The 22,837-nt window shown below is 34.9% G+C and overlaps 1 protein-coding gene across 2 annotated transcripts in view; it reads right to left on the bottom strand.

Annotated features, from left to right (window-relative positions):
- Positions 1-22,837, bottom strand: part of ZNF654 (zinc finger protein 654) — a 94,892-nt gene that overhangs the window by 39,304 nt on the left and 32,751 nt on the right. The window lies entirely within an intron of this gene.

Raw genomic sequence — 22,837 nt, 5'->3', positions numbered from 1 at the left:
GGTTTTCAATAAAATTTTAATAGAAGTGTCTTCAAAGAAAATATAAAGAAATATACTTAAGTTCTAGAATTATAGAATGAACAATTTACTCGTGCCCACAGAGTTCACAATGCCAAAAAAAGAGAAAAATAAATGCAATGATATATAACTACCAGGTGGCAAAAATGCTGCTACACCTGCCAAGATGATTTAAACTGGGGACATAGTCCAGCTTCATCCTAGTACAATGAGCCCCAGAGAAAATTCAAAATCTAATTTTTTTCAGATGGATATAAGGGATGGATAAAATTGACACAAAAATATAAGAAAATTAGAAGGTCACTGTGAATACTCTCAGCCAACATTTATATTATAGCAATGCCACCAATTAGGTATCTAATAAATGACACGTGGGTTCTCAAACTCTGGGCTTACCTTGACTATCCCACTCCTGACAGACTGCCCCAAATCTGTGGTTCATCTTTTTTAAATAATTGTCTTTGGAAAATACTGTGTCTTTAACAATTCATAATTTCATACGGAGGAAATATGACTTATTTCCTAATCAATGAGCTGAAAAACTATAAAAATTATTTAGTATTACTTAGCAGTCCTAAAGTAGTACAAATGACAAGCATGTCAAAATCTTTAGATTTTAATTCACCTAGAAGATCCTCAACTAGGAATACCTATAGTTGCATTTTTTAAACACTTTTTGCCTTTAATCCAAATTAATCACTAATAAAGAATGAAGTTTTTAAGATGCAAACTATGAGATAATACACTTTTAAAAATTATATAAAACACTCAAGTATTACACAATATTACAAAGACTCTTCTAAATAACATAATAACCATGCCCCATAAAATTATATTTTATAAAAATTTGATTACTTAAAATTTTTAAATGTCAGCAGACCAAAAACATAAAAACAATCAAAGCAAAATGATACACTGAGAAAGATTCTTTGCTGATTTCCCTTAATTAAAAAGCTTAAACAAGTAATTTTTAAAAAGTTAACAACTGGGTAAGAGAGGGCTACCTCACAGGAAAGAAACACAAGTGGATTTTGTTTTCAAATATGAAAAGATACTCTACTTAATTAAGTAAAAATTTATAAAGATGAAATACCTTTTCTATCATATTTACAAAAGTGAAAATGTTGGTATATTCTATGATAGTTCTGATGTAGAGAAATCGGTTCTGATATCTTGGAGGGATGGTAGGAGGTACTACCTCTTTTAAGGGCAACAGTTATAATCATCAGAAAAATTACAATGTACACATTATCATTTGACTTAGCCAATTCCACCTAGAGGAACTAAATCAGGCAAACATACACACATTAGCTTAAAGACATATATAAGGATATGCATCCGTAGATTATTTGTAACAGCATAAGAAGAGAAACATTATGTCTACCACAGGGGGCTGGGTAAATGAATTCTAATACACCCATACAATGAAATATAATGCAAATTTTAATGAGAATTTTAGTGAGAATACACTTATATCTGTATGAATATATAAGAAAAAAATTCCAAGATATATTGTTAAGGAAAGATGCAGAAATATATTAATTATATTATCATTTGTGTGAAGGGGGGGGGTAGAGGGCACATGAATACCAATGCATATTGTCAAAAGTATCTAGAAGGATATGCAACAAACTGGTAAAATCAAATGAGTCCACATAAGTAAAACAGAATTTAGGTGTCAGGAATAAAAATAATTATGTGTCATTATTAACTCTTTTGTAATTCTTAATTTACTATCAATGAATATGGAAAAAGCTCCAACAGTCTACATTTGGACTCCTCTCTATCCCTATTAACAAAGCATTAATTCACATCTATCTCATCTTTAAACTTCTAACAGGTCCTTCCTATCTTCAGTCTTGCTATTATTCCACACTTACTTAAAATCCATGTTCAATATAGCTGCCATTGTTATCGTCCTAAAACACAGAATGATTTGACTACTTTAACAGACTTTACAAATTGCTGTTTGGACTGCACCATTTAAGCAAAGACCTTCAGCTGACACATTTGTTTTGTATGAGTAATTTTTTTTTTTTTATTTAGTCAGTTGCTAATATTTAAAAACTGTGCTACTTCAGATTAAATCTAAATTTCTGTGAGCTCTTAAAAAACTAAGAGCCCCAATAACACAGGGTTTGCATCCTTCTATGAGATGGGCATCTACTCTACTGCCTTTAGACAAACCATGAACCTCCTTTCCAACTGGCCAGTCTCCATTCACCTCTCTTATTTCTCCAACATACTAGCTGCTTGACTTACTTATTACTATCATTCCCTTCCTATTCTATATAGGTATTTGAGATCATTAACCTAGAGCAGGAAATACAAATTCCTTACCACAGTGTAAGAACTTTTATGTCTGACTCAAAACTACACTTAACACACATAGCTTTTATCACAAATGTCATGCTCTCCAATCACAGCAAACTTCTCCCCATTCCCTTAACTCCTAGCTTTTAAGGTCTTTGGATTTGTTGCCTCCTCAAGACCTATTTACACAATTTCACCTAGGAATTTGGTCTAAACCACCCTTCCTTCTCTGTAGCTGATTCTGTGCTATTGTAGTATTGTACCTTACACATGTCTCTATTATAACATGTTGAAAGATGGAGGAGGCGTTAGATTTACACTAGGTAGAAGGGGGAGGGACTACATCATTATGTTGGGTAGATAGTATTGACTGTTAGGGCAATTAATTGTATTGAAAGAGGGAGAGATAACAAAGATTCTTAGTGGAAATAAAATGTGCTCTAGATAGGAATATACAGATGCACATGACCTTGTAGAGAATTCAACAAAATATGCAGAATTATATAATGTCTGAATTATGTGAACAAGAAAGAGGAGCCACCATGACAAAAGAGAGATCTACGCATGCCTCACTATCAGCTACCTCAATAACAAGGCCCAACTCCTTGATAATGATATTAAAATGATAAAAACTACATGCAAAGTAATTAAAGAGTAAAAAAAGACAGAACAACATGATCTACCTAGCTCTGCCTTAGATTAAGATTCAGGGAAGTCAACAAGTATTTATGCACTTGCGCAATCACCAGGGGAAAAAATATCTAGATTATATGTGGAAGGAGAAACTTCAGGTTTCAATCCTGTTGTACTTCCTGCTGATCAGTGTAAAGGATCAACAAAAGGTGTAGAGATCAAGTTGTCTAGCCCTCATGGAAGACAACTCTATATGGTAGAGGGTAAATGAGTCCAAAATAAGAACAAAGTAGAACCCCAAAATATATGTAGCAGTCTAGAGCAGGGCTGGCAAACTACTGTCCACAGGCTAAATCTGGCTCAATGATGGCCTGTTGAATAATGCACGATAAGAATAGTTAGCCATATTTAAATTGTTAAAAAAAAAAAAAAGCTGCAATAACATTTTGTGACAGTTTAAAATTACATGAAATTCAAATATCCTGTCAATAAAAGATATTATTATAAAACAGTCATACTCATCTATTTACATATTGGCTATGGCTGCTTTCACACTACAATGACAGAATTGAGTAGTGGCAACGGAGACCTTATGAGCTAAGCCTGAAATATTTACTATCTGGCCCTTTACTCACCCATGGTCTAGAACCACAGTGTTTCGGTTTCAATCTCAGCTACACTATTTTCTTTTCTTTTCTTTTTTTAAGTTTATTTATTTATTTTGAGAAAGAGCGTGAGTGGGGGAGAGGCAGAAAGAGAGGGAGACAGAATCCCAAGCAGACTCCACATTCAGTGCAGAACCCAACACAGGGCTCAAACTCACGAAACTGTGAAATCGTGACCTGAGCTGAAACCAAGAATCGGATGCATAACCGATGGAGCCACCCAGGCGCCCCTACACTATTTTCTTAATATGTAACCCTGGGGAAGTCACTTAATATCTCTATGCCTCCGTTTATTTAAAATAGAACAGTAATAATAACTACCTCTTGTAAAGCACTTAGAACAATCCCTGGTAGTGCTATAGATGCTTGCTAAAAATACAGTACTATTAATTTTTATTATTAACATTGCCATCAAAATTCCTTCAATAATCTAAAAGGAAACACAAGATCTTCATAGATTTGTTTTTCTCTGCTGTGTACTATGGCAATTGTGTTGAAATATGAGACATCAACTTTTCTTCACTTAAATTATGAAGATTTTTAAGATTTTCTTCACTTAAATTATGAAGATTTTTTTCTTCACTTAAATTATGAAGATTTTCAAAACATTTCTTTCTTGGGGCACCTGAGTGGCTCAGTTGGTTAAGCATCTAACTCTTGGTTTCAGCTCAGGTCGTGATCTCATGGTTTGTGAATTTGAGCCCTGCATCAGGCTCCACGCTGACAATGCAGAGCCTGCTTGGGATTCCTTCTCTAAATAAACAAATAAATAAGCAAACTTTAAAAAAAAAGGAAAAAAAGAGGTTTCTTTCTAAAAATTTATTATTGTATAACGTTTATACTAATTTTGAGTATGTTTAATATCATGTTTAATGTATGTATAATACATATTTAATATTAACAGTCTATATACTAATCGATGTATAATTAACCCTAGTCCAAGTTATGAGTTACCTAAAGTTCATTTATGTAAATTAAGTTATTCAAAATAGAATTACTTGAACAAAATGATTTATATAAAATATAAATTATTTATAGTGAAACAAATACATGATAAATAACATGCCTTTGAAGTAAAAAAAATTATGCCATATATAATGATACTTATGGGACTTCCACCATTCATCATAGCTTATGAGCTACACAAGCTTGCATAACAAGAGTACTGCTGCAGTCCCTATTTATGAAACAAACTATATTATGTCATCGGGATGCTTGTAAATGAGACCATAATTTCTGATCTATTACAAATGGAAATAAGGTACCACACTTCCTTAAAATAAGACACACATAGTAGATTGTTTGGTAGTTATAACTAGAATCACTATTCTTTTTTGGGTCTCTGTAGCATATAAGTAATTTTCATACTAAAATATAAGAATGTGGATTTTTGTATTTATCCACCATAAGAAAATTCCAGTCAAGTATGATGCTTAACCAACCAAATGCAAGAAATCCACTTACTAAATTAGAGTACAATGTAGAGAGAGAAATGAAAAACACAAGCAAGAACTGGAGATACAGGTAATGGAGTATACCTGTCTAACATGTCTAACTGTATTTGCACAAAAAGAGAGAGAAAGGGGGAGGGAGGGAGAGAGGGAGAGAGAAATGAGGCAAAGACAAAAACAAGGAAGACTTTTTCATAATTGATGAAAAAATACCAACCTCAGATCCAGTAAGCCCAAGAAATCCCATAAGGATTAATAAAAATTAAGTCTACACCTAGCTAATCACAGTAAACTATAAAATATCAAATACCAAAAGCAAGGTATAAACAACCACAGAAAAATAAAAGCTGTTTTCAAACACATAGGAGATCACATTAGCAAGAAGGATCTACGATGAGAATTAGTGAATATACAGGCTACAAATTTTGACAGCATGAAGAAATAATCTCATTTGGGCTTTATTATTATTATTTAAAAAATATATATATATATATTTTTTTTTAGTTTTATTTTTTAAATAGTTTTAAAACAAACTATAGTTTGTTTTGTTTTATTTATTTAAGTAATCTCTACACCCAACATGGGGCTCAAACTTATGACCCCAAGATGAAGAGGTGCTCACTCTTCTGACTGAGCCAGCCAGGTGCCCCTCATCTGGGCTTTAAAATATAGCAAAAATACATGACATAAATAGCATTTAAGTTGGAAGGAGAAATTTTAGCATTATTGAAGCACCTGGGTGGCTCAGTCAGTTGAGTGTCTGACTCAATTTCAGCTCAGGTCATGATCCCAGGGTTGTGGATCAAGCCCCACGCAGACTCTGAGATTTTCTTTCCCTCTTTCTCTCCCCACTCCCCTACTCTCTCTCTCTCTCTCTCTCTCTCTCAAATTAACAACAACAACAAAAAAATAGCATTATTATTCCAGTGTCCTTGGATTAGAAGAATGTAAAGAACATATAAAGTACATACTTCAATAAGTTAAGCACTCAATTCTCCTTAAGTAATTAAAACTTTTACATACAGTAAAAGCACTTTCAAGTTTTTCTGGAGGTAGACAAGTTGATTTACAAAGTCGAATATCTAAGAAAAACCATGAAACAGCAAGAGCAATGAAAAGGAACTAGCCAACATTAAAACATTTTGAACCTACATTGAACCAACATTCTATATTGAACCAATATATTCTATATTGAACCAGCATTATACTGGCAGATGAGCAAATAGCCTAATGAAAGGAAAAATCCAAAAATAGACCAACTGCATGTGAAAAGTGTGTATACAACAAAAGCAACATCTCAAATCAGTAGGGGCAAAGTTGACTTCTTCATATTGCATAGCCAAATGTTATATAAAGACAAAATTCACTCCAGCTTCCAAACAAGAAAAAATTCAAAATAGATAAAAAACTTAAATGTAAAAAATTAAGCATTACAAATATCAGGAAAAAAATCCCATATAACTTGGCTATAGATAAATCATTTTTCCTTAGATCATTCTTAACTATAATTCAAGATTCCAAAGCAATAGGGGCACCTGGGTGGCTCATTTGGTTAAGCTTCTGACTTCGGTCAGGTCATGATCTCATGGTTCACAAGTTCGAGCCCTGCATTCGGGTCTGTGCTGACAGCTGAGCCTGGAACCTGCTTCCGATTCTGTGTCCCCCTCTCTCTCTGCCCCTACCCGCTCATTCTCTCTCTCTCTCTCTCTCAAAGATAAACATTAAAAAAAAGTTTAAAAAAAGGTTCTGAAGCAAGAGAGAAATACTGACAAATTTTAATTACATTTTTAAAATGTCTAAAAAACATAAGCAAAATCAAAAGATAAATGAAAAAATAATGGTTTGTAATGATATGCAGAAAAATGTTAAACTTCATTCACAATAAAAAAAAATACATATTAAAACTGCACTGAAATGCCATTTCTCTTTAGCAGAAAAATCAAGTTTGATTATACTCAGTTGGTGAGGTCGAAGGTAAACAAGGCCTAATTTTGTGGGTGACAGTGTAAAAGGTGACAAGCTATTATAGAGAGAACTGTGGACTACTTAGCAAATTACATATCTATCCATTCTTTGATAGACTCTAGGAAAGCACCCCAAAATCTACTGGTAAAAATGTAAACAAAAAAATTGTATGCAAAAGGATATTAATTATAGTACTATTTAGAATATGAAAATAATGTAAGCAATCCAAATATCTATCATTAGAAGATATGACTGAATAAATTATGGTACATCTGCACAATAGAATACTATGAGATATAAACAGGAGCTTAAATTAAATCTGTATCACTATGGAGGAATCTCTAAGATATAATACTAAGTTTAAAAAAAAAGTAAAGTATGTATCTGTTCACATAAAAAAGGACATAGGGGTATGGATATATATACCTGTTAGCGGATCTTGTTTTTTCTATCCAACCAACCATTGTTTTTAATAGGCTTAGATTATTTACATGTAATATAATTTTTGATGTGCTTAGATTAGGACCTACTCTCTTAATAGTTGTGTTTTTTTGGGTGTTTTTTAGTTTCTTTTTTTTTCTTTTTTTTTTTTTTTTGAGAGAGAGACAAAGAGACAAAATCCCAAACGGGCTCTGTGCTGTCAGCTCAGAGTCTGACACGGGGCTCAATCTCACAATCCACGGATCGTGACCTGAGCTGAAATCAAGAGTGGGATGCTTAAACAACTGAGCCACCCAGGTGCCCCTTAATAAACTGTTTTCTATTGTTCTCTCTGGTTCATTGTTGCCCTTGACCTCTTCTTCTACCTGTTTTTGGACTAAATAATTTTATGATTCTATTTTATCTCTACTTAGGCTTAATATGGCCAGCTCTGTATTCAATGTTTTTGGTGGTTACCCTAGGATTTACAATATATATCTTTAAGAAGTCCCAGCATACCTTCAAATATTATGCTGCTTTAGGTTTACTATAATAATCTTTGTGGTATTCTTGTCATTCATTTTCACTTTAAACCAACATTTCACTACAATATAGTAAAAGCTTGGATTGCAAGTAACTTGTTCTGTGAGTGTTCTACATGACAAGCAAACATTTCTAATAAATTTTAACTTGATAAATGAGCGATGTCTTGCAATACGAGTAGTACGAGTAGTACATGACGCTGAATGTCACACAATAAGCCAATGATTCTCTCTCTCGCTGTGGGATTGTGGGTGATTGTCTCCCATGCTCAGATGCTTAGTCTCAGGCTGTGGTGTCTGGCAGAAATCTGATTTTTCAGAACACTGGAAGGTGCCCACAACTGGCGCTAGTGTATTTTTTGTCACTTTGAAGTACCTATGGACAATCCTTTGCTTTTCCATACATGAGTAAGCTTAGGAATGCTTTGCTTCATTCTAGGTCAGGCTGCCTGCAGATACAGACCCTTTCCTCTGCTGCCTTATTGCCAGTTACATTAAATACAGTATATGACAAGAGTTTATTAATACTGTACCATAGTCAACATCCATGTGAGTGTACCCAATGGCCCCCAGGCAGAAAAAGATTCCACTGAGCCAATAAATAGCAGTGATTCCATTAGTGATAGTGAAAGTCGTCCTACACAATAAGCCTCCTCTCTGTCTCCCTCACACCAGCCACGAAGGCTTTCGAAGGTAAATACAGGTTAATTTATTTTTCTTTATATTTTGTATTTTCTTTATTGTTTTATATTACAGTATTATAATCATTTTTATATGAATATATTGGGGTTGTGGAATGAATCATCTGAGTTTCCATTATTATGGGGAAATTTGCTTTGATATACAAGTGCTTTGGATTACAAGCATGTTTCCAGAACAAATTATGCCCACAAGCTAAGGTTTTACTGTACTTGCTTTAGTCTCGGCATTTGGAAAATACGGCCCAAAGGCTGGCTGCCAGTTTTTGTAAAAGTTTTATTGAGACACAGCCACATGCAGTTATTTATGTATTGTCTATGGCTACCTCAGTGCTACAAGAGCACAGTTGCATAGTTAAACCACTCTATAGCCTGTAGGTCTAAAAATACCTGGCCCTTTAGAACAGTGTTTGCCAACCTCTGCTTTAGACAGTTATGTTTCACAGTGATTAAAAATAAGAAAAATTCAATTTTATATTTATCTTCAGTTTTTATCATTTCCAGCTCTCTTCGTTTCTTTGGGTAGATTTTCTGTCTGGCATCCTATTTGTACTATACCTTTTGTAGTTCAGGTCTTCTGAGAATGAATTCTTTCAGCTTTTGTTTCCCTGAAAACATCTTTATTTTTTAATGTTTATTTGTAGAGAAAGAGAGAGTGAGCACAAGCAGGGGAGGGGCAGAAAGGGAGAGACAGAATCCCTAGCAGGCTCTGAGCTGTCAGCACATAGCTCGATGCAGAACTCCATCTCAAGAACCGTGAGATCATGACCTGAGCTGAAATCAAGAGTCAGATGCTTAACAGACTGAGCCATCCAGGAGCCCCCCTGAAAACATTTTTAATTTTCCTTCTTGATTAGAGAGGGTTTATTTTGTTTTGTTTTCTTTAAGCACTTTAAAAATGTCACTTCACTGTGTTCTGACAGGCTTAGTTTCTGAGATTTCTGCTCTATTTCTTATCTTTAGTCTTCTAATTTAGGTTAATGCCTTTTGACTCTGGTAGCCTTCAAAATTTCCTCTCTGATTTTCAGAGTTTGAATGTGATACATCTAGGTGATCTAGATGGCAGGTCAGTGTGTAAGTGTTTGAAATTATCCTACTTGTTGTTCTCTGAGTTTCCTGGATCTCTGGTTGGATGTCTTTCATTAGATTTGAAAATTCATGGCTGTCACTTTATCAGTATTTCTTCAGCCTCAGTTTTCTTCTCCTGGGATTCTAGTAGACATATATTATACAGTTTCACATTTCCCCAAAGGTCTTAAATGCTCTGTTTTCGTGTATTTTTCTCTTTTACTTTTAGTCTGGGTAACTTCTACTGACTTACGTTCAAGTTCATTCATTCTTTCCTCAACTGTGTCAACTCTACTTATGTGCCCAACAAAGGCATTCTTCATCTAGTACTATGTTTTTTTAATTTCCAACATTTCCATTCAATCTTCTTAAAGTGTCCCATCTCTCTGCTGAAATTCTCAATATGTTTAACCATGTTACCCACCTTTTCCACTACAACTTTTATATATGAATTTAGTTCTTCTAATTGATTTGTCTTTTGATAGTACATTTTTTTCCTTGCTTTTTTTTTTAACGTGTCTATAATTTTCAGCTAAAAGCTGGACTTCATGATATACAACAGCAAAGACTGATGTTAATAGTATTTATGCCTGGGATAGCCATGCCTTTTCTTCTGTTACGCCTTTACTAGGGAATTTTAGTAAATCTAGTCATCAATTAAGTGGGTTTGTGTTATGTTGTTGCTATCATGACCTTCAGTGCACCACCAGCTTTAAATTCCTCTACTGTTAGATTATGATTAGGTTGGAGGCTGGGTTACCAGATACTATTTTAGGTTTGGGAGGCCACATAAGATCTCTGTCACATTTTTAACACCACTATTTAAAAATGCATACTATTCTTAGCTTGGAAGCCATATTTAAAAGGGGGGTGGGGAGGAGCAGCATTTGACCCATAGGCCATAGTTTGCCAACTTCTAAGGTAAAGAATAACCATATCAGGTTAAAAAAGTATATAAAAGACCCAAATTGGGGTTCCTGGGTGACTCGGTTGGTTAGGCGCCTGACTCTTGATCTCAACTCAGGTCTTCATTTCAGGATTGTGAGTTCACTGGGCTCTGTGCTGGGCGTGTAGTCTACTTAAAAAAAAAAAAAAAAAAAAAAAAGACCCAAATAAAACTTTTATAGATCAAAAACTACAGTATGTAAGATGAAAAAATGAACCATCAATAAACAGTGGGTCCACTGTGGATTCTCTTCAAATGTCATCCCTTAAGAAAACATAATGGTGGTTTCTGAAATAATTTTTGAGGGGCACCTGGCTGGCTAAGTTAGTAAAGCATGCAACTTTTGATCTTGGGGTTGTGAGTTCAAGCCTCATATTGGGTATAGAGATTACTTAAAAATAAAAATCTTTGAAAACATAAAATAATTTTTTAAGGAATTTCCCAATTTTGGTTAAAATTATAAACCCAGGGGTGCCTGAGTGGCTCAGTTGGATAAGCGTCCAACTTTGGCTCAGGTCATGATCTCCCAGTTCGTGGGTTGGAGCCCTGCATCAGGCTCTGTGCTGACAGCTCAGAGCCTGGAGCCTGCTTTGGATTCTTTGTCTCCCTCTCTCTCTCTGCCCCTCCCCCGCTCATGCTCTGTCTCTCTTTGTGAAAAATAAACATTAAAAAATCTTTAAAAAATTATAAACCCAAAGATCCAAGAAGCATAAGATCAAGAAACATGAGGGGCTTCTGGGTGGCTCAGTCAGTTGAGTGTCCGACTTCCACTCAGGTCATGATCTCCTGGTTTATGGGTTTGAGCCCCATGTCAGGCTCTGTGCTGACAACTGAGAGCCTGGAGCCTGATTCAGTTTCTATATCTTCCTCGCTCTCTCTGCCCCTCCCCTGCTTATATGTGTGTGTGCATGTTCTCTCTCTCTCTCTCTCAAAAATAAATTAAAAAACATTAAAAAAAAAAAAAGAAACATGAGGGAAACTACACAAAGCAAATTACAATCAAATTTCTTAAAACCAGGAATAAACTTCAAAAGATACCAATAAGAAAATGGAAAGACAGGCCACAGAATGGGAGGAAGTATTTACTAATCACTTATCTGATAAAGAATGTATAAACAGAATATATAAAAAAGTCTTACAACTGAATAAGGCAAACAAACCAACTAACAAGTGGGCAGAAGATTTAAAGACTAGACACTTTGCCAAAGAAGATATCCAATAGCAAGTAAGTACACAAAAAGATGGCTGCCATCAACAGCACTGAGGAAATGCAAATTAAAACCAAACTGAGATACCACCATACAGTTACTAGAATGGTTATTATGAAAAATAAAATAGTAATGAAAACAAATACTAAATAATAATCTTAATGAAGATGTGGAGCAGCGGAAAGCCCCTTAGACAGCTTGTTAGAATTTCAAATGGTAGAGTCACTTTGGACACAGTTCAGCAGTTCTAGGTTAAAAAATGTTAACTATAACTTATAACATCTAGCAATTCCATTCCTGGGTAGCTACTCAAGAGAAATAAAAACATCTGTCCACACAAGATTTATACACAAATATTCATGGCCCAAAACTGGAAACAGTCTAAATATCCATCAATTGCCGAACACATAAACAAAATGTACTATATACCCATACAATGGAATACTATTCAGGATAAAAAGGAATGATCTACTCATAAGTGCCACAACATGGATGAACCCCAAAAACATTACTCTACATGAAAGAAATCATATGTAAAAGTTTACACATTGTGTCATATTGTTTGTATGAAATGTCCAGAAATAACAACTCTATTGAGATACAAAATAGATCAGGGGTTGCCTTGGGCTGAGGAGGGACTGGGAATTGACCGAAAATGAACACGGGGGGGGGGGGGGGGGGAAGCTTTCTGGTACGATGATAATGTAAAACTAGGCTGTGATGACAGATGCACAACTCTAAATTTACTAAACGTTATAATTAAACACTTACAAAGCATGAATTTAATAATATGAAAATTATACCCCAATAAAGCTATTAATTAAAAAAAAGATAACTAGGGCACCTGGGTGTCTCAATCAGTTAAGCACCCAACTCTGGATTTTGGCTCAGGTCATGATCTCACGGTTTGTGAGATCAAGCCCTATGTTAGGCTCTGCATTGACAGCACAGATCCTGTTTGAGATTGTGTCTCTCCCTCTCTCTCTGCCCCACCCCTGCTCATGCTCTCTCTCTCAAAATAAATGAACATTTAAATGCCCCTCCCCCACTCGCACAGGGTGCTCTCTCTCAAAAAACTAAACAATAATAAATTTCTAAAAAGAGAACTAGAAATGGATAAGGAGTGAGGATGTATAGACAAAACAAGATTGATGATATGTTGATAATTATTGGAGCTGATGATAGGTAAGGGCAGTTCATTATAATATTCCTTCTACTTTTGAATAGGTTTGAAAATTGTCATAAATTTTTTTAAAAAACACAAGTATTGACAAAGGTGTAGGCAAACAGGTACTCTTACACTGCTGGCAGTATTGTAAATTGGATCAACCTTTACAGAAGAAACTTATCTACCAAAATAACAAATGTCAAATTCATTTATCTAGCAATTCTCCTAAGATACATCTACAGTATACAAATATCCTTGTACAAGGTTGCTGGGTGGCTCGGTTTGTTAAGTGTCTGTTGATTTTAGCTCAGATCATGATCTCATGGTTCCTGAGTTCAAGCCCTGAGTTGAGCTCTGCACTGACAAGTGTGGAGCCTGCTTGGGAGTCGCTCTCTGCCCCTCCCCCACTTGTTCTCTCTAAATAAATAAATAAATAAATAAGCCAACAAACCTACATTAAAAATATGTATGTATATCCTTGTACATATTCCAAGGACCACTCATACATGGCGTTTCATTAAAGTGTTGTTGATAACGGTAATAGATTGGAACAAAAAGTAAATACCCATTGTAGAGTATTGGTTAATTAAATTAAATTTTTATATATCCGTAAGACTGAAATGCTCTGCAGCCACTTTAATGGCTGATGAAGCCCTTTCTATGTTAATGGGGAAAGATATCCAAGTGAAAAAAGGAAGTACAGAACAGTGTATGTACTATACTAAAATTTTTGTAAAATGGAGGAAAAGGTAATCAATTTTTTTCTTGTATATGCATAAAATATCTTTTGTAAGGCAACCCAAAAAAATAATTACATTGATTGCCTATAGAAATGGAAACACAAATTGCAAAATATATCACCATACTTTTTGTATATCCACCATACTTTTTGAATTTTGAACCATAAACATGTATTACCTAGTCAAAACTTAAATTACAAAAAAAGGGGGCAAAAAGGTGATAAAAGGAAATTCTTTTTTTTTTTTTAACTGTTGATTCATTTTTTGGGAGAGAGAGCATAGGCAGGGGAGGGGCAGAAAGAGATGGGGACAGAGGATCCGAAGCGGGCCCAAACCAGGGTTTGAACTCACAAACCATGAGATCATGGCCTGAGCCGAAGTGGGATGCCCAACCTACTGAGCCACTCAGGTACCCCAATAAAAGGAAATTCTTAAAGGCATCCTCCCAAAAGGGCACATTAGATACAGGGCCACAAAAATAAGATCAGGGGTGGGGAGGGAGCAAACCAGAAAACAGGGGATGGACATCTTTAAAGTACTGAGGAAGGGGGAAAAAACCCTGTTAACCTACAATTCAATAATCAGTTTTTTTTGTTTTTGTTTTTGATTTTTTTTTTTTTTCAAAAACAGGTCTCTGTCACTTACACAGAAGCTAATTAGCTTCTAATTAGCTAATTGGCTTCTGGTTAGGTTTGGCCAAAGAGGGGAAATGGTGGCAAAATGAAAGACAGATGAAAGGCAACATTGAGAAGTCTTTATCCCCTGCCCTTCTTCTTCTGGGTCATTTTCAGCAGTAATTACATCTCTTCCAAGGTCCCCTCTCATACAGGTCAGTGGTTCTTCCCCTTATCAACCATCTTTAGTCTCTGGACTCTAATAATACCTCCTTCTTCCCTTGTCCTTCCATTTCTAGGGCTAATAGCAACCTGGGTTGCTATAACCAAGTTTGGGTTCACCATCCTCTCCTCTATTCCTCAGATCTTCTAAAAACATTTTAAGTGGTACTAGAAGTTACATTCCTTCTACTAAATTATCTAGCATGACTTACATTTCCCTAACTCAATCTTGATTGAAACGACCTATATTATACTAATCAAAAAGAAGGTAAAAAAAAAAAAAAAAGAAAGTAAAAAAAGGAAACAAATATGCATTTGAGGACTATTCCCTACAAGATGAGCAAGAAATTATTTTCTATCCCCCTAACCCTGTTACAGAATTAGAATGGAAAACTTATTCAGTATATCGTAGCTTGAGAAAACTATAATAGCCTAGAGCCAATAGAAGTCACATATTTACAATATTATTAAATATTAAAAAATATATATTTGTCTTGGTAACTGGATCCTGGGGAAAGTTTTGCTACTGAGATATAATTGACATATAACATTGCCTTAGTTTCAGGTATACAATATAATATGATATTTGTATATATTACAAAATGACCACCACCACAAGTCTAATTAACATTCATAACCACACATGGTCACAATTTTTTTTGTGAACATTCAAGGTGTACACTCTTAGTAACTTTCAAATATACATTATTAATTACAGTCACCATGCTGTACATTACATTCCAATGATCTATTTATATAAAAAAAATTTTTTTAGTGTTTTATTTTGGAGACAGAGAGAGACAGAGCATGAGTGGGGGGAGGGGCAGAGAGAGAAAGGGAGATACAGAATCCAAAGCAGGCTCCAGGCTCTGAGCTGTCAGCACAGTTTGTACCTTTTGACCATCTTCATCAACTTGGCCCAACCCCCAATGCCCACCTATGACAACCACCAACCTGTTCTCTGTATCTATGGGTTAGGATTTGTTTTGTTTTAAATTCCACATATAAATGAGATCATATGATATTTGTCTTTTTCTAACTTCTTTCACTTAAACATAATGCCTTCAAGGTCCATCCATGTTGTCACAAATAACACGACACCTTCTGTTTTGTGGTACATTTATATATGTATATATCTCACATTTTCTTTACCCATCCATCCATTAATGGGCACTGAGGTTCCTTCTTGGCTACTGTAAATATACTACAATGAATATAGGGGTACCGATCTTTTCAAGTTAGTGGTTTGTTTTCTTTGGATAAATACTCAGAAGAATTATTGAATCATACAGTAGTTCTACTTTTAATTCTTTGAGAGTGATCCACACTGTTTTGCATTGTGGCTATAACAATTTACATTCCCACCAACAGAGCACCAGGGTTTTCTCACATCCTTGCCAACACTTTATCTCTTGTATTTTTGATAATAGCCACTCTGACAGGTGTGAGGTGATAACTCACGGTCATTTGATTTGCATTTCCCTGAGGATTAGTGATGTTGAGCATCTTTTCAAGTACCTGTTAGCCAACTGTAGGTCTTCTTTGGGAAAATGTCTATGCAAATCCTCTGCCCATTTTTTAATTAGACTGTTTTTTTCCTGTTGAGTTATAGGAGTTCTTTTTATATTTGGGATATTAACCCTCTCATCAGCTACATGATTTGCAAATATTTTCTCCTATCTGGTAGGCTGCTTTTCATCTTGTTGATGGCTTCTTTTGCTGTGCAGAAGCTTTTTAGTCTGATGTAGTGCCCCTTGTTTATTGTGCTTTTGTTGCCTTTGCTTTTGGTGTCAAAGACTGATGTCATGGAGCTTATCATCTAGGTTTTCTTCTAGGAGTTTTTGGTTTTAGGTCTTATTGTTCAAGTTTTCATCTGTTTTGAGTTGATTTTTGTGTACGGTGTAAGACAGTGGTCCAGTTCCATTCCTTTGCATGTGGCTGTCCAGTTTTCCCAGCACCATTTATTGAAGAGACTGTCCATTCCCCAATATATATTCTTGGCTCCAGTAAATTAACTGACCATATATGTATGGATTTATTTCTGGGCTCTCTATTCTCTATTAATCTATGCATCTGTTTTTTATGCCAATGCCATATTGTTTTGATTACTACAGCTTTGTAATATAGTTTGAAATCAGGTCACATGATGCCTCCAGCTTTGTTCTTCCTTGTCAAGATTGCCTTAGCTATTTGGAATCTTTCATGGTTCCACTGAAATCTTATGAATTATTTTGTTCTATTTCTGGGAAAAATGCTATTGGATTTTTGATAGAGATTGCACTGAATCTGTAGATTGCTTTGGGTGGTATAGGTATTTTAACATTAATTCTTCTAAACCATGAGCATTGAATATCTTTCCATTTATTTGTGTCTTCTTCAATTTCTTTCAATAATGCCATATAGTTTTCAGAGTACAGGTCTTTCACTTCCTAGGTGAAATTTATTTCTAGATATTTTATTCTTTTTGATACAGTTGTAAATAGAACTGCTTTCTTAATTTCTCTGACAGTTCATTATTAGCATAAAGATATGCAACATTTTTGTACATTGATTTTGTATCTGGCAACTTTATTGACTTTTTAAGTTAGTTCTAATAGCTTCTTGGTGGAATCTTTATAGTTTCCTATACGTAATATCATGTCATCTTCCAGTAGAGAGAGTTTTACTTCTTTTCTGATTGGGAGGACTTTTCTTTTCTTCTCTTTTCCTTTTTTTCTCCCCATGATTGCTCTAGCTAGGACTTCCACTACTATGTGAATAAAAGTGGCAAGAATGGGAATCCTTGTCTTATTCCTGCTCTTAGAGGGAAAGCTTTCAGCTTTTCACCACTGAGTATGAGTTAGCTATGGGTTTGTCATATATGGCCTTTATGATGTTGATATACATTCCCTCTATATCTACTTTGTTGAGAGGTTTTGTTTTTTTTTTATCGTAAATGGATGTTAAATTTTCTTAAATGATTTTCTCCATCTATTGAGAGAATCATATGATTTTTATCCTTTGTTAATGCAGTGTATCACATTGATTGATTTGTGAATGCTGAACCATCCTTGCATCCCTGGAAAAAAATCCCACTTGATTAGTGTATGATCCTTTCAATATGCTGTTGTATTTAGTTTGCTAATATTTTGTTGAGTATTTTTGCATCTATGCTCCTCAGAGATACTGACCTTTAGTTTTTCTTTTGTTCTTCTTGTAATTGATTTCTATTTTCATACCACTGTGGTCAGAAAAGATGCTTAATATTATTTCAACCTTCTTAATTTATTAACATTTTTTTGTGGCATAATAAATGATCTATCCTGTGCACTTGACAAGAATGTACTTTTGGATGGAATACTCTATATCTCTGGTTAGTCCATCAGGTCTAATGTGTTGTTTAAGGCCAGTGTTTCCTTATTTTTTTGTCTGCATGATCTAACCATTGATGAAAATGGGGTATTAAATTCCCTACTATTCCTATATTGCTGTCTATTTATCTCTTTAGGCTTCTTAACATTTGCTTTATGTAAGTTAGGTCCATGTAAGGGAATATTTTTTAAGATTTCTGTATAAGGAGCAATGAGCAAAATTTTGTCACCTTTTTAACAATTTCAGAAGCATTTCGTTTTGTTTTTGTTTTTTTCTTTTTCTTGTTTTATTCCACAATGAAAGCTGACAGTATGGCATTGTGGTCCAGTTTTATGAACCAAAGCTACTGGGAGGAAGGAAGGAGAAGTTACGAGGTTCAGATATGTAGTTTTCAGGAATCTGGCTTAGCACAAAATTATGACATTAAAATTCAGAAAAATTCAAACATGTATTTACACCATAATGACTATACACATCTTCTTCTAAAGAATAATCTTCCTAATAGCAGTGGAAATAATAACAGCTTTTAGTCTACTGTTTTTTCTCTAGTTTCTGTATATCTACACTGACCAAGAGAATTATCAAGCTTTCCTTCATTTATAATAAAAAAGCAAGGAAATACTATTTTATAAAACTATGCATGTATATACGTCTAGATTCTGATATTTACTAACATGGATGGGCATAGAGTATGTCATCACCTGATCACATTTCATCTCTGCCAACACAAATGTATCAGTTAATAATCTCTGTCTCTTTGCCAATAAAATGACTATTTAATGCCAATAAAATGCAGTCTCAACTGCTTCACCTCAAAATTAACAAATGGAGCAATAAAGACCAAATTTATAAGAAAAAAGATTCGAGTCACTACAAGCATAAGCACCCAATCAAATGCTGAGTTTCTAAACATGGCCAATATAAACAAATGCATGCAGGTCTGTCTAATGTTGACAACAAATCCTGAAAATAAAATATTCCAATGTAATGGTAAAGAAAAACAAAGCAGTGTTCAGGGAATTTGGCATGGGATTTATTTTAAGACCACCAATTTCCTTGAAAAGGAAGCCATTTCCTTTTTTTTTTTTTTTTTTTTTTTAATAAACTTTTTTAAGCAGGCTCCATGCCCAATGTGGGACTTGAACTCACAACCTTGAGATCAAGGGTCACATACTCTACCAACTGGGCCAGTCATGAGCCCTGGGAATCATTTTTTTTTTTTTTTTTTTTTTTTTTTTTACAGAGAGGAAACAAAGAAATAGCAGGCTAGACAGCCTAGATTTCTCTATAAAATAAATGAAATTAACTGCCACAAGTGATTAAGGTCTTCAATAAGTAATGATCAAAATAATTAAAAAGCCAAGAAGCAATGAAAGTGCTATATGCTGCAGAGAAAGGATACATGGATTGGGGCCTTTAAGACAAACACCTTTTGTGGGACCTGGCCCTGCCCAAAAAATGGCCCTTTATAATTATCCTTTCTTCCTTTAATTTCTAGGCTATTTCCTAAGTTAGTTGAAGCCTAGACCTAAGTTATAAATACAATCAAATAAAACTTGGCTGAATAGAGACCGAAATTAGGCACAAATTCTGTGATTGAAAGACAGTCCATTATGGCAACATAAACAAAAAGGGTTACTGATCTATCATTACATGTGTGGCCTAACACATGAATGTCTAGCCACTCTAAATAAAATGCTGATTATACCCACTTAATTCCGTCAAAGAAAAGGCCTTTTGGTCTTCTCTCCCAGGCAACTTGGCGTATTAGGGTATACATTTGTAGTGTTTGCCACTACACATAATAAATGCTACCAGCTGAACTACTTCCCTCTCCAGAGAACCATACGGATCTTTGTGGACCTAATGGCTGCCGGGCAAATACATACTGTCCATCACTGAACCCTGCATGGAATGCTAAAGTCTATGAACATTTACTTTCTGTTGGGGTAAAAGGAGGCTGGGAAGGCAGCATTAAAGTCTGCTTTTATTTTATATGAAACGAGTAAAGTGTTCTCTGCCTGAAGATCCACTTAGTTTCAGTGTGTTGTGCTTTGTTCTACCTGTAAAACAGGAATGAGTGTTTAATCAATCTAAAACAGTAAAACAAGAGGAAAAAATAGCAAGTCACCTCGGCTTCTCAGGCCTCAATTTTCTTATCTATAAAAGAGATTTTATCTGAGGTCCTTTTTAGTGCAAATATATACATATACATGCAGCAAAACTATTTCTTTAGAAAATGCAGCTTACAAAAAGAATCAACCTAAGTAAAATCAGTCAGTCAATTTAAGACAATTCTCTATAGGACTATATTCATTTCCACAAAATTAAAACAACAACAACAACAACAACAACAACAACAAAAAACCTCAGGTATGAATAAAAACAGAATCCACTTTCCTTCCTGTAAAGAACACCTTCACAAAACTAGTTTTTAGAGTCTCCCAGTCTATAGAAGGCACATCTTCACAAAGTGGAACAGATTTTTATGAGGGTGGACATATAGACCAGAGAGCACGGACACGGAATATAGTAATTTATATGTTTAACATTTATTTCATATATATGTATGTGTGTGTGCCTCACACACACATAAAATAAAATCTTGTAGATATTACTTGTTAATTCTTTAGCTTGTCTATAATTTTTTAGTGTGTCTAGTGAATACAAAATTTTAAATACATGATATATATCATAAATAAGAATTCAACAAACAGATATGAATTATAATGAAATCCATTAAACATCCTGATATCCTGTCCAGTCACCTTGAACATTCTATTTGCCATCCCTGGGAGGCTCTTCTGCTCCATTGTCTAATTTATTACTATCATTTGTTCAGAGCTCAGCTCAAGTATTAGTTCACCCAGCAAACTTTCCCTGGCTTCTCAAACCAAGTCAAGTCCCCTGTTATAATCTCTCATTGTACCCTGTAATTCTTTCATAATTATTGTATAATAATATTATGACTGCTTGTTTAAGATTTTTTTAGTTCCAGGGGTGCCTGGGTGGCTCAGTCGGTTAAGCATCCGACTTCGGCTCAGGTCATGATCTCACGGTTTGTGAGTTCGAGCCCCACATTGGGCTCTGTGCTGACAGCTTGGAGCCTGGAGCCTGCTTCAGATTCTCTGTCTCCCTCTCTCTGGCCTTCCCCTGCTCGCACTCTGTCTCCATATCAAAAATAAATAAACGTTAAAAAAACTTAAAAAGTATATATTTTTTTCTTTTTTTTTTCAGTTCTGTAAGGTCTTTGAGATCAAGGACTTATCTTATTTTCTATTTTAGCCTAGAACCAAGCACAGAGATTTACAGAAAGAATAAATGAATAATTATGATATAATTATTAGAAGAATTTTCTGGTTTACATATTTCTTTAAATAAAATAGAGGGGCACCTGGGTGGCTCAGTTGGTTAAGCATCCAACTTCGGCTCAGGCCATGATCTCTCAGCGTGCGAGCTGGAGCCCCACGTCAGACTCTGTGCTGACAGCTCAGAGCCTGGAACCTGATTCAGATTCTGTCTCCCTCTCTCTCTGCCCCTCCCCACTCATGCTCTGTCTCTCTCTCTCAAAAATAAATAAAACATTAAAAAAAAAAAAAGAACACTGTTACAGACTTGCTATTCTTTTAATAGTCACCATGTTGTTATTTCCTCATTTTTCTTCTGTTATTAAAAATACAATTAACTTTTCTGTTAAATTCAAATAATGCAGAAAGTTTTCCTTATAAGGAACATTACTCTTTGACAATTTGTTAAGTTTGCTTTCTTTTACCTAGCACTGTCTATCTAAGATTTGCTTCTGCTTATTAATATTTTTTTTCATTAGCAGTAATAAAAAAGCTAGAAAGCAATGAAACAGAAGCTAACAAATGAGTTAAATTTTAAAAAATAATAATGTACTTCTGAAAACCTTAAAAGCATTTCCAATTACAACACTAATGTTAACACACATTATATAGGTAAAGGAGGGGAAAAATCCAAATAGGCACTGAAACAAGAAAAACACCTCTTACAAATAATGTATTTCTTTTAATACTTATTTTATTTTCCTCAGAAATCAGTACAGAATAACTAAAACCGTTTTGGTAGTTTTTAAAATGACACTCTTTGTAGCAGACATCTGTTATGTTTGTTTACCTAGCCAGCTCTCCTTCACACTGCCTCGATTCACTTCTTGCTCATCCCTCCAACATTTCTATGGTTCTGATCAGGTTGTCAATGTAGCATTCTCACTCCTCACTGTCCTAAACACAGCAATTAGTCCAAGCAGTGGGCACATCACCTTGGCTGAGCTCAAGCTCCCAAAAATTATTCTGAGAATTACAAACAGGGGGAGGGGGTTTCTTCTCTCTTGCTTAATCAACTATGCCTAATCCCAGAACTGTCAGCAGCCCAAGTGAATGAGAACAAAAGAGGGAAGACAGAAAGGAAAAGAATAGTTCTAGATGACATTTTACCCTCTGGATTCAGAAAATCCTGAGACTAGTTCTAGTCCTTGCTTTTCCATGGTTTTGTCATCTACTAAATCCCTCCACGACCTTCTTTTTTTTGCTTAAACTAGCTGAAGTTTGTCAACTATAATGAAAAAGTCCTAATACATCTCCCATATTCATTTGGGCATCATAAAATAAATATAAAAATAATATATTTTCTTAAGTGTTTGTTTATTTTGAGAGAGAGAGAAAGAGCAAGCACACGAGCAGGGTAGGGGCAGAGAGAGAGAGGGAGAGAGAGAATCCTAAGCAGGCTCCGCGCTGTCAGCACAGAGACTGACATAGGGCTCAATCTCACAAAACTGTGAGATCATGACCTGAG

Source organism: Panthera uncia, chromosome C2 (genome assembly GCF_023721935.1).
Source record: "Panthera uncia isolate 11264 chromosome C2, Puncia_PCG_1.0, whole genome shotgun sequence".
Taxonomy (NCBI): domain Eukaryota; kingdom Metazoa; phylum Chordata; class Mammalia; order Carnivora; family Felidae; genus Panthera; species Panthera uncia.
Note: the sequence above shows the minus strand (reverse complement) of the source record. Positions and strands in the feature narration are given on the sequence as shown.